We start from the raw sequence: 12938 nt of genomic DNA, 5'->3' as shown, positions 1-12938 counted from the left end.
TTTTAAGACAGTTTGTAAGATCAACATGCCAGGAAAATAATTAGCAGGTTGAATTTTAAAATCAAAGACTTTGAGTTGTTTGTAACTTACTAATACAGATTTATCTTCTTGGCGATTTCGTACTAGATTGCTTTGTGCTTCTTGTTGTTTGATCGCATATCCTCGCTGATACAAAACACAGTAGAAATTTAGTAAAGAAACTCGTATCCAAGACTTCATCATGTAGTACGCCTTGAATACAATAGTTAGTGAAGGAACAATATGCACAGAAAAAAGACCAAAGAAATCAAGTTTAAGTTGAGTAATAAATAAAGCAAGTTTAAACTGAATGCCTTTACGAATACTCAAGATAGAATATGCGGACACAAAAAAACCAAGAGGTACCTGGATCTGCCTCTTAACAACATCTAGTCGGTATGTAAATGTCTGACCAAACAACCCAGCTACAGCCCCACAAGATAGACGCAAGATATATTGAGAATGTAAACTACACAAACCATGAAATATACTCTTTTTAGGACTTGTAACCTACAAATCTACACAAACATGACTCACATAACAAAAGTAAGAATAGAAAAAAAACTACTATGAAAAAGCATTCAACATATAAGTTATCTTTGATTGATCATCTGAAATGTATATGGAACTGCATTCATATACTTTGGAAATGTGCGACTTGAGAGATCGAGTACCTTTTTAATATTTATCAGCACCTTCATCAAACACACCAGAACTTCCAACTCTGAAATCCAGTTTCTTTTGATGCTTTAATCTACGACGCTCATCAAAACTTTCCCACCCTTCAAACTGCTTGTGTGACATAATACTTGGATACATAAGACTATCACCTCTGGCACAAGTTTTAGATAAAAAAAAGAATCAAAAGTCAATACCTGACTGAGAATATCAATTGTGATTTTTGTATTATGAAGATCAAGAGTCGAGAGCTGGGTGCACAGTTTGAATAGAATCGAAGGAAGGGATTTGAGGCCATTATTACTCAGATGCAGAGCCTACACAAACATGGGGTACCTCAAAATTCCGTAAACTCCCAACTGTGTCAGGCAAGTCTACCAAGAGATTTGATGCAAGATCAACCTACACCAAGAAATTTTTTCGGATCACAAATCCAAGTTATATATATATATATATATTACTTGTAACAAATACGAATTTTTGGATAATAAAGTAAGATCAGAATACCACCTCGACAAGGGAGACACAATTCCCTATATTCGACGGAACTGAGCTTATCTTGCCACCAAAGCAATAACATGAATAATTTAGAGAGAGCAATTACTTTAACTACGGTAAAATTCACAAAGTGAAAATGGTTATAAACGTGAGTATTACCTTTTTTTATTTACTTTCAAGATTTCCAGACGAGTTAGAAGTCCAATTTCAACTGGAAAATTAGTCAGCTTGTTGTTTGCAACATGAAGTTGCGTTAGAGAGACCAAACCACCCAATCAAGACGGTAATGAAGTTAAACTGCACAAGATACATATAGCACGACAAATTACAAACATAATAAAATTACAATCCCCTTAAAATCGAATAAAACCAATAGTATATACTAAAGCGTATACCTGGATTGAGTTTAAAGAACCAATCTGAGAAGGAATTTCATGAATAGAATTTCTACTTATATCCAACACTCTTAAGGAAGACCCACAATCCCATACTTTTTCAGGTATGACCTTCAATTTAAGAGATCTCCTCAGCAACAAACTGCTGCTCCTCACCCTTGTATGAGACCTCAATCATGGGCTTGTCAGCTGGACCGTATAGAACCTTGAATGGCCAGTGCTTCATATCACCCTAGACAGTGGTGTTACTGAATCTCCTACCAATCAAAAGCTTGGCATCTGTAAAGACAAACAATGACATTAGAAACAACTCTTTGACAGCACGCATATTTGCAAACTACCATCAAAACAAATATAACTAAACTCCTATACTATCATATCAGTGCAACTGACTGGATTTATGAATACATGTGCAAAAAAGATTGATACTTGATTCATACACTTAAAGATGAGTTACATGAAAAAATTTGAACTTATTTAAGCAATGAACCCTACCTATCATGTATAATTATTAAAGAGACATAAACTTAACACTAAACCCTATTTATGCAATGAACAATACATACCACAACTAAAACCGTAAATCAGAATCAGAAATCTAATATGCTCTCAATTCAGATTGACTAATCATAAATAATAACTATGTACATCATATTGAGAAGGTTTATAATCTGTTTACAACGATTCAAATCAAACCCTAATTAAATATGGCTTCGTCTGCAGAGAATCAAACCCAACCCTAAGAATTTCAATACCAAATCAAACGAGTAATAAGAAACCCTAAAATCGATTGAAATACTAAAACCTTAAAAATCTAATTTACAAACTGAAATCCTACAGATGATAAATATTTACAGAGATCTGTGAAATCAAAAACCTAAACTCGCGTAACAGATGATTGAAGATCAATTCTTCAAAGATCAGATGATTTGATAACAGAATAGATAAAACCCTAAAATTGATGATGAGAAACTGAAATCGAAACCCTAAACTGATGATGATGACGATGATGATGATTAACATATGATTGAAGAACTGAAATCTTCAGTTGAGAAGATTTAAAATCAGATGTGGTGCACATCTGAATATCCAGAGGGAAGATAAGAGATGGGTTTACTCGATGAGAAGGGGGAGAAAAAAAGAGAGAGAATGGGAAAAGAGAAATGGGGTATAGTCGATGGGAATGGGAGGAAAATCATTTCTTCAAGGGTAAAATTATCCTCTAGCGTAATCCATGTTGGGTGGAAAAAAATGGCACACGACTGAATGGCACACGCGCAAATACACCTGTTACCCGACTCTAGTGTGACCAAGCGTGTGAGCAGCACACGTAAATAATTAGCCTGTTACGATTCGTAACAGCTGGCACTTGTTGCCAATGGTTGTAACGGCTTTTTGTAACTGTCAATTTTGTAACGGTTGCTGGGCCGTTACGAATTTTAGTTACTATTCGGGAAAAATGGTGTAGTGATAAATTCTACGGTCGGTCAATGGTCAAAGTCAACTCCCGGTCAATGGTCAAGGTCAAGGAAAAAGTCAGCAACCGGTCAGCGATCAAAGTCAACCATCAGTCAATGTCAAGACTGTGTTGCCGATGGTGCTGCCATGCAGTTTCCACTCATGTTGCCAATGGTGCTGCCATGCAGTTTCCACTCATGTTACCAGCGGTGCTGCCAACCAATTCCCAGCTAAATACTCTATCGGATTGCCATCCAGTCTCTACCCGCGCTGTCAGCTATGCTCCCAGCCAGCCTCCATCCATGATGTCAACCATTACGCTTGTCAACCATCAATCCAGTCTGCCAGCATGCAAAATTAATTATGGAGGCATGAATGAGCAGTTTCATGCGAATTAATTCAGGAGGCATGAATGAGCAGTTTCATGCGAATTAATTCAGGAGGAATGCAGTATTAATTCCAGTGGTTTCATGCAGAATTTAACATGGAGGCATGCAGTATTAATTCCAGCAGTTTCATATAGAATTGAAGATGGTGTCATGAATGAGCAGTTAATGTCATTTAAGTATATATTGGAATTAGATATTGAATTGTATAAATAGGGAAGAGCATAAATCATGGAGGGGGGTGGGTGGAAGAAAGGAGGTTGTAATTCAAAAAATCAATAAATAGCACTCCTCTAGGGGATTCGTCCGTGGATGTAGGCAAACCATGCCGAACCACGTTAAACCTGTGTCTCTTTATTTGTTCTTCAATTCGTCTCCTAACCCAAAATACACATCAAACAATCGATTCAATCGTATTTCATGCCCAAAAGAAATTTTGGGTGCAAACATTGGCACCGACTAAGGGAATTACGAGAAAAGAAATCGTGTTTTCCCATTGAGAAAAGTTGTACAGAATACTTTAAAATCGTGTCCGTGAAAAAGTTGTTTGAACGTCGTGAAAAATCACTGCTGCAATCCAGTTGATCGTAACTGCTGCAGCCCAGTTTGACCGTAATAGTTGCAGTCTAGCTGATCGCAGCTGCTGCTGACCAGTTAATCGCAGTTACTGCAGCCCAATTTATCGCAACTGCTGCAACCCAGATTCATAGTTCGGGATCTGCTAAAACTGTTATATTCGGAAACCACTGAAATTGAATCACTATTAAGACCGATGAAACCACCCCTAGGACGTTCAGTCCACGGTAAAAGATGGCGTAAAAACATCATCAAAATTGTCGCTGGATATTCGATCCGCAATATGGTTGTGTCCAGTTTTGTTTTCAATCACTGCAGTCCAGCTTATCGCAGCTGTTGTAGTCCAGTTAATCACAGTTACTGCAGTCCAGTTAATCGCAACTGCTGCAGTCCAGCTTCGCAGTCGGAAGCCACCAAATCTGACTCACTGTAAAGATCGCTAAAACTGTTGGTAGGATGTTCGATCTACAGCATGTTACAGTCCAAATTTCAAAAAAAAAAAAAAAAAACAGTTCCCCGATAACATAGCAGCAGAATATTCGAGTTCGTAGTTTGCCGAAATCACCACCACCGTTTCCGACTTCCAAGTCTGTAACTACCTACACCAACAGCATAAACAACAAATATGGGAGTGGAAAGACCCTAAGGAAGAACCCCAGAAAAACATCTCAAAAGATCCAGAAAGGGCCACGGAAGTGAAGCAAAACATTGGCTGAAAAGTCCATGAGAAACAACAACTGTCCCCGGAACCGTTGCTAAAAATCCAAGAAAAAAGAAGAAAACAGGAAACTGTTGCAGAAAATTCAAGGAGAAAAGACAATATTTCCCTAAACTGTAACACCAGCCGTTGCAAGACAAAAAAAAGATAACAGTTCAGAAAAACTATCGCAAAGTGTTCGCAGAAAAGACCACACACAAAAGCTGTTGCAAAATGTTCGAGGAAAATATCATAGCCGAAAACTGTTACAAGATGTTCGAACGGAAAGGCAACAATCCCAGAAAAGCGTGGCGAAAAGTTTCAAAGCGGGCAAAGCATGCGGCAAGGTCCGGAAGCCAAACTTTGATGCTTCCTGGTACATCAAACATCGATGCGCCGCGTAAATCAACCTTCGATGCTCCCTAGTACATCAAACTTCAATGCGCTGCGTATATCAACCTTCGACGCTATGTGGTACATCAAACTTCGATGATCTGTGCACATCAAACTTCAATGCCTTGGAAAATTTCGATGCTTCCTCGTGCATCAAATGTCGATGAACTGCGTATATCAACCTTCAATGCATTCTGGTACATCAAACTTCGATGTTCTGTGGTACATCAAACTTCATCAAGGCGCGACATAAGCAGGTGCCACATCAGCAACAAGTCCAGTCAGCTTTCCACGTCAGCAACTGGACCACCCAGTGACCCACCACGTTAGCGGTGAAAAGCCACGTCAATACGACACGTCAGCAATGGAAGCCACGTCAGAACCACCACATCAACAAGGAGGACGAGCCATGTCGTGCCACGTCATCAAGGAGGACGATCCATGTTGTGTCACGTCAGAAAAGTACCACGTCAGTATAGCTATGTCAGCAGGACGCCACGTCAGCAAGGTAGCTGAACCGTGTTGAGCCACGTCAGCATCGACTGACCAACCAGTGACTGACACGTCATGAAAAAGCACGGTCAGCAGCTGACTAGCTGATGACGTCAGCAGATGCAGATTCCGTAGCATATTTCGTTACCGTTATTGACGGCGTTAGTATATTCAAGGAACATTCCGTTACCGTTTTAACAACGTTAGCATATTCTCCACGCCGTTAGCATCTTCCGCCATGACGTCGGCATGACATTATCACCAGCAGAGTCCAGTGTCTTCATCTTTTCCGGTAACGGGAGCAACAGCAGGTCGCCGGTGTCTTTTCCTGGCGGTGGCAACGGTGGTTATCGGCGACGGCAGAGTCCTGACTCAATGTATCGCAACGCTACTTAATGCTATAGTCCCGATTCAGTGTATTGTGGCGTAACTTTAATTCTGTACTCCTGATCAAGCGCTTTGCGAAGTAACTTAGCAACGTAGCCCTTGGATTTTTGCACCCACATTGATTGAACTACAGGATATTTCCGCCCCAGTCGAGCCAAGCCTAGCCGACTCAGCTAAACCAACTCGCCAGCTGAGCCAAGCCAATCTTGTTGGATGTATCAGCCCCATTGTCTTTGTCTTGAGGATATTATCACCCCACTTCATGGGCTTAGCCAATTACATTATATTCTGGGCTTGGTCTTCAAATTTGTTTCTTTGATATCTTCTTCATCGTACATCCGAATTGAGCGATTTTCGGCTCGTTGCGGTCGCATGTCAATTTCCAACAACATGAGGGCGAAATTTCAACCTTTAAAGAAAAAAATATTTTTTGAGATTGGAGTGGCAACATCGAAGAGGGGCACATTTTAATCACCATATGAAGCCATATCGAAATCTTTAAAGATTAATGTTGTGACGGTTTAAGTGCACAACATGAAATGTTCGTGTTAGTTGTGTAGATTTTAAAATCTCAAGACACTTATGTTCGGTGATCATCATAACCGCTACAGTCCAGTTAATCGAGTTGTTGTAGTCCAGTTCCTCAGCAAATACTACAGTCCAATTGATCGAACTGTCGCAGTCCTTATTCGTATAATTACTACAGTCCGGTTGATCGAACTGCTGTAGTCCGGTTTTCCTCAAAACTGCTTTAGTACAGTTTTCCACACAACTGCTTCAGTCCAGTTTTACTTATAACTGTTACATTTCAACTGATCGCAGCTGTTGAAATACAGTTCCGTGACAACTATCTTCAATCCAGTTTTGATTCAACTGGCATAGCCACTGTTACAGAGCCGAGATGCTCGAACCAATGACATTTTTAATACGGTGCGTATATAATTTCAATATTTTTGAATCTTTTTATCATTTCGTATAATCATACGTACTTTTGTTCACTGGGACACTTACAATGTGGCGAGCATTTTCACATGCCAAGGCATGAGCAGATGCGCACATCTCAATTCTGCGCGAATCTAGAATAGTGGGGTTGCCCCTCTGCGCGGATTCCATATAGCAGAAAAACTTCCAACCTCATTTCATGCGCGAGCAAGATGCAGCAAGGTTGTGCACCCTTGTGCGAGCATTGAGCAGCATGAAAATTACAATCTTATGGGGGCGAATTGCATATCACTTCAACGTGGAGACCATCACTTGGGGGCGAGATATGCAACATCTCATAGTCTAAAGTAACTATTTCGGGGCAAGCCGTGTAACACTCCACACGCTTGGGGGCGAGTTACGTGGCACCTGAATACAATGTGAAATTCAACTTTTGGAAATTAAAACAAAAAGTAACCCGAACTTCTTAATCCTCCAACGGGTTACAGGATTAAGAGGGGGCGAGCATACACCCTAACATTTTGACGCAATTATTACAATCAGTAACGTTAATAACTGTTACAGTTGAGTCTATCGAACTACTGTAGTCTTGTTCCTAAGCGATTGATGCACTCAGTTGGACGCAACTGATGCAGTCTAGTTTTCTCATCAATTCTGTACTCAGTTGGACGCAACTGATGCAGTCTGTTTTTATTTGTAACTGTTACACTCAGGTTTATCGAAGTATTTTAGTCCAGTTCCTCAGAAACTGCTATAGTCTAGCTGATTGAAGCTGCTGCAGTCCGTCCCTGCTCGTCGCTGCTAGAATCCAGCAATGTTCGCATCTCCTGCAGTCCAGCTGATCGCAGATGCTGCAGTGCAAATTTGCTCGTCGCTGCTGCAGTCCAGCTGATCGAAGTTGTTACAGTCCAGCTATGTTCGCAGATCCTGCAGCCCAGCTGATCGCAGCTGCTGTAGTGAAACTTTGCTCGTCGCTGCTGCAGTTCAGCTGATCGAATCTACTGCAGTATAGCTATGTTCGCAGCTCCTGCAGTCAGCTGATCGCATCTGCTGCAGTGCATTTTTGCTCATCGCTGCTGCAGTCCAGCTGATCGAAGCTACTGCAGTCGAACTCTGTTCGCAGCTCTTGCAGTCCAGCTGATCGCAGCTGTTGCAGTGCAGTTTTACTCGTTGCTGTTGCAGTCCAGCTTTATTCGCAGCTCCTGCAGTCCAAGTTGATCACAACTACTGCAGACCTACTTTTCTCAAAAATGTTACCACCCAGTTTTTCTCATTACTGCAGAGAACGGTTTTTGTAGTCGTCACAGTCCAGTTTACCGAAATCATTGCAATCCAGTTCCGCAGCAACTATTGTGATCTAGTGACAACGCTGCTGCTATCCTGATTCATATAACTACTGAAGACATATAAAGATCGATGTCACATTCAGTAGCACAACCAAGACCATTTGAGGTACAACAACGCACAAAGTCGGTTACCATCTCAACTACTAAAGGGTCACACCCTTTCGCTCGCAACTACCTCGGCTCATTCCGTAATTGACAGCATCTTAATACCAGCAGCTACTACTACCTAGTTTGGTCGGAAATTTCTGACAGTCTGCAAATTCAAATTTCGTTTACGACAACAACTCACGCAGATTCTAGCCGAGTGACGTCAAATATAACTCATCTTTTCCATACAACAGTTACTACGCAACTACCACAGTTCATTTTACAGCTCACTTTCAACACCACTCCGCTCCAGCATCACGCTTCCGTTGCAGTCAAGTCCAGCCTTCAGTCCATTTTTTGCATTCAACAATGATTGATGCCCAACTTTTGTCGCCGATCTCCCAGTCACAATAACCTCACTTGGGGGCATCTTGATTGTGATTTCCGCAAACAACAAGGGATGTTTTCCCATCATCTCAGCATCAATAATCCACACTTAGGGGCGAGTTTTGTCATTGACTAAGAAAAACGAAAAATTCTTAACCCCCAACAAGTTGGAGGTTAAGAGGGGGCGATGTTTGTACCATAAGCAAAAATGCCACATAATGGGCCAAATTGGTACTTGAATCATCTTTTGGCCCTAATCCAAGACCACTAACCAGTCAACCGTAGCATCCCACCAGCCTGCCCAGTATTACATAAATTCTACGCCCGGTTAATGCTCAAAGTCAACTCCCGGTCAATGGTCAAGATCATGGGAAAAGTCAACAACTGGTCAGCGGTCAAAGTCAACCATCAGTTAATGTCAAGGCCGTGTTGTCGGTGGTGCTTCCATGCAGTTTTCACTCATGTTGCCAATGGTGCTGCCATGCAGTTTCCACGCATGTTACCAGCGGTGCTGCCAACCAATTCCCAGCTATATACTCTATCGCACTTCCAGCCAGTCTCTACCTGTGCTGTCAGCTGTGCTACCAGCCAGCCGCCATCCATGCTGCCAGCCATTATGCCTGTCAACCATCAATCCAGTCTTCCAGCATGCAAAATTAATTCTGGAGGCATGAATGAGCAGTTTCATGCGAATTAATTCAGGAGGCATGAATGAGCAGTTTCATGCGAATTAATTCAGGAGGCATGCAGTATTAATTCCAGCGGTTTCATGCAGAATTTAACATGGAGGCATGCAATATTAATTCCAGCAGTTTCATACAGAATTGAAGATGGTGGCATGAATGAGCAGTTAATGCCATTTAAGTTTATATTGGAATTAGATATTGAACTATATAAATAGGGAAGAGCAGAAATCATGAGGGGGGGGGGGGGGGGGGGGGGGGGGGAGGGGGGACGATGGAAGAAAGGAGATTGTAATTCAAAAAATCAATAAAATAGCACTCTCCTAGGGGATTCGTCCGTGGATGTCCTTTGGTCACAGTATTTTACCGTGTCCAAATGTCTATGGTCACGGTAATCCATTTTTGAAAAACCGTGACTAAAAAGGTCTACACATTTAGTCAGGGTCACTTCCATGACTAATTCATCAAATCCACCGTGACCACAACTTCAACAGTCACAGACTCTTATTGTACACCGGGACAAGCTCACTCTTTAGTCACGGGATGCTGAAATACACCGGGACCAAATTTGATCAGTGGACACGAATTTCTAAATAGACCATGAGCAATATGCAATATTCAGTGTGTCGAAATTATCTAGGATACTTGGATATGTTTATGCCTTGCAAAAAAAAATGGCAGAATAGTGAAATAATTTTTAATTGAAATTCTTAATATTGCATTGCGATCGACATATTTTACACTTAGCTTGATACATTGATTGTACTAGAGTTGATATCAAAGACATATCAATAAAATCAGCAAGTTTCAAAACACGTAAACGCATTTGTATAGAAGAGTACGAAGTCTCCAACAAAGTTTCGGAAGGAAAACCGCACTAACTTTGCGTGCCTAATCCAGGTCTTGTTTTTTGAAGATGCCTGTGAATACTCACACTGCAAAAGCTCTTCCAAACTCTGCCGTTAGGATGTCGCTTGGCTACAAAAGATAAAAGCAAAACCAAGTTTATTCATCAAGTTACAACTAAATACATTGCATTGGTGCCAGAGACATCCGTACACCAAAAATATAGAATAGGCAAGGAATTAACAGGAAAATATCCTAAATTTATATTGAAAATCAAACATTTTATACAGTACGTGCAAGGTTTTACTCCAAAGTAAGATTATGTAGCTTTATGTTCCTCCATTTTTCCAGGTGCCACGACTTCCAGATTATAAAATCAAGTCAGGTGATTAACCCTGTGAGATGGCGGAAAAGCATTCATATATCAACATTGAAAAAAAGAAATATCTTGAAAGAAATTAGAGACCAGATTTCCTGTCAACTATCAAGTGTATAGGTCAACAACACAACACAAAACAAAACTGAGGAGCAGAATCTTTTCATATTGACAAAAACAAGAAGAAAGCTATTCATTTTTCACTTTTCTTATCTTTCTCGTAGTAGGCAGTGGCGAGGAAAAAAATCAGTTTTGTGTTTCGGGTTGACTGCAACTTCTAAGGTTCCAGTAGGGCTTTACCTAGTTCATGCCCCATTTCCAGTTCGCCAGTTACAAGTGTTTGCTACAGTTTTGTTTACAAAATTATTTCCTGAAGGCTGAAACTCCTGAAGTCCAAAATGAAGTAATAAATGATGAGATAGACAGACAGACACATAAAAGGTACCCTGAGAGAGAGAGAGAGAGAGTATAGTTTGTGTTGAATGAAGGTGTTGGAAGCAGGGAAGGAGGATATAGTATCACCGGGCAACCGCTTTACCAGTTTAGTAAGCAGGCTAATATCTTCTTTTCTAGGTTCACAAGCAAGGTAACAACTCTTTTATTTGGCTCAAAGTGGGAATCTGTCAGTTGATACACTACGTCACAGAACACGTATTAGCAAGGCTCAACAATAGGATACTAGTCTAGCATCAGAAAACTCGACAGGATTATATTATACCAAGGCTTCATGTTAGCTTGACATAGTGAGATAACCAAGTTTATTGGTCAAGTTACAACTAAATACATTGCATTGGTGCCAGAGACATCCGTACACCAAAAATATAAAATAAGCAAGGAATTAACAAAAAAATATCCTAAATTTATATTGCAAATCAAACAATTTATACAGTACGTGCAAGGTTTTTACTCCCAAGTCACAAAGTAAGATTCTGTAACTTTATGTTCCTCCATTTTACCCAAGTGCCACGACTTCCCGTTTATAAAATGAAGTCAGGTGATTAACGTTGTGAGATGGCGAAAAAGAATTCAAATATCAAACAGTGAAATAACGAAATCTTTGCGTAAATATGATAATATCATTACAAAACAACCATTTTACATCTAATTTTAAGGCTCCGAATTAATCCCGAGTGCATATTGACAAATCCTAAAGGCTAATAAAAAAAAGAAAAGATGAAGAGTACATTATGGCTTTCAAACCTGAACCAATTGGCGGTAATAGACCAACATGGAACAGATCAAACCAGTAACTGAACTCGAGACCAAGTGACCAAAATCAAAGAAGACATAAGTTAAATCTTAGAGGTATATGCCCGCCTTTACATATCCAAAACCTGGCAGTAAAAATAAACAATAATTCATTCATTTATCTTCCCAAGTCAAAAAGGCACTTAGAAGAACATACAATAACTTACTAAAAAAACTAGCACAAAAAAAACATGCTGCACTCATCATTTGTTTTTAATGGAGTAACCTCCTATTTTCTCTGACAAATGGGAAATTAAAAGCTCGTCAAATATTTGAAGCCAGTTTTATAGCTTTAGGAATAAAATCCAAACCACTATGTGCGAAGGAATATAATCTCTCCGACCTTAAAGATGTTGTATCCAACCAACAAAAAATGCCTCCTCTCCGAAAGCTTACTACAACCCTTGACCACACACAAAATTGTCAAAAAGCAAAAAATCAAGATCCTTTGATTAAATCATACACACCCAATACTACTAAATTTACAATAGTAGAACGAGCAAATAGTAGCCTATAACCATCATACTCTTCCCAACTTAATTCGTGACACTAGTATCCAATTTCAACAAATGTATACCAGGGAGATTGAACGTAAAGGAATATATCCTTACTAAAGGAGAAGATTGGCCCAGGAAACCCACTTAGTGCATGTATTTCCTAACTTGCTAAAGTGTCTACAGATACAAGTAAAAGGAAAGATATCCAATAACTGGGCAAATAAATGTAACAAATTACTAAACTTCTCAACTGGCTTATACATTGTATCTTCCAAAGGATTTAATCAGTGTACGTAAAAACAAGGAATTGTGATAATGTATGTAACAAGTTACCTGAGTTGGCACAACGCAGAAGAGTTAGTTGCATCTATCATGACATTACACTGATTGAACACAAATTTTAAGTTAACAATAGAGTAAATAGATATCAATGCTACCATCATTGATCAGCATGCTACCATTGCCCTAACAAAGACGCAAGATTCAGTATCAACTTCAGAAATCACTTATCTAAACCAGATCAAAACTAACATCTAGCCAAAACCATG

General features: G+C 39.9%; 1 pseudogene; it reads right to left on the bottom strand.

The window, feature by feature from the left end:
- Positions 1–696: 696 nt before the first annotated feature.
- LOC113341655 lies at positions 697–8825 on the bottom strand (annotated as a pseudogene).
- Positions 8826–12938: the final 4113 nt, after the last annotated feature.

The sequence above is a fragment of the Papaver somniferum genome, unplaced genomic scaffold (assembly GCF_003573695.1).
Source record: "Papaver somniferum cultivar HN1 unplaced genomic scaffold, ASM357369v1 unplaced-scaffold_30, whole genome shotgun sequence".
NCBI lineage: Eukaryota > Viridiplantae > Streptophyta > Magnoliopsida > Ranunculales > Papaveraceae > Papaver > Papaver somniferum.
The sequence above is the reverse complement of the archived record's forward strand: the minus strand, read 5'-3'. Positions and strand labels throughout refer to the sequence as shown.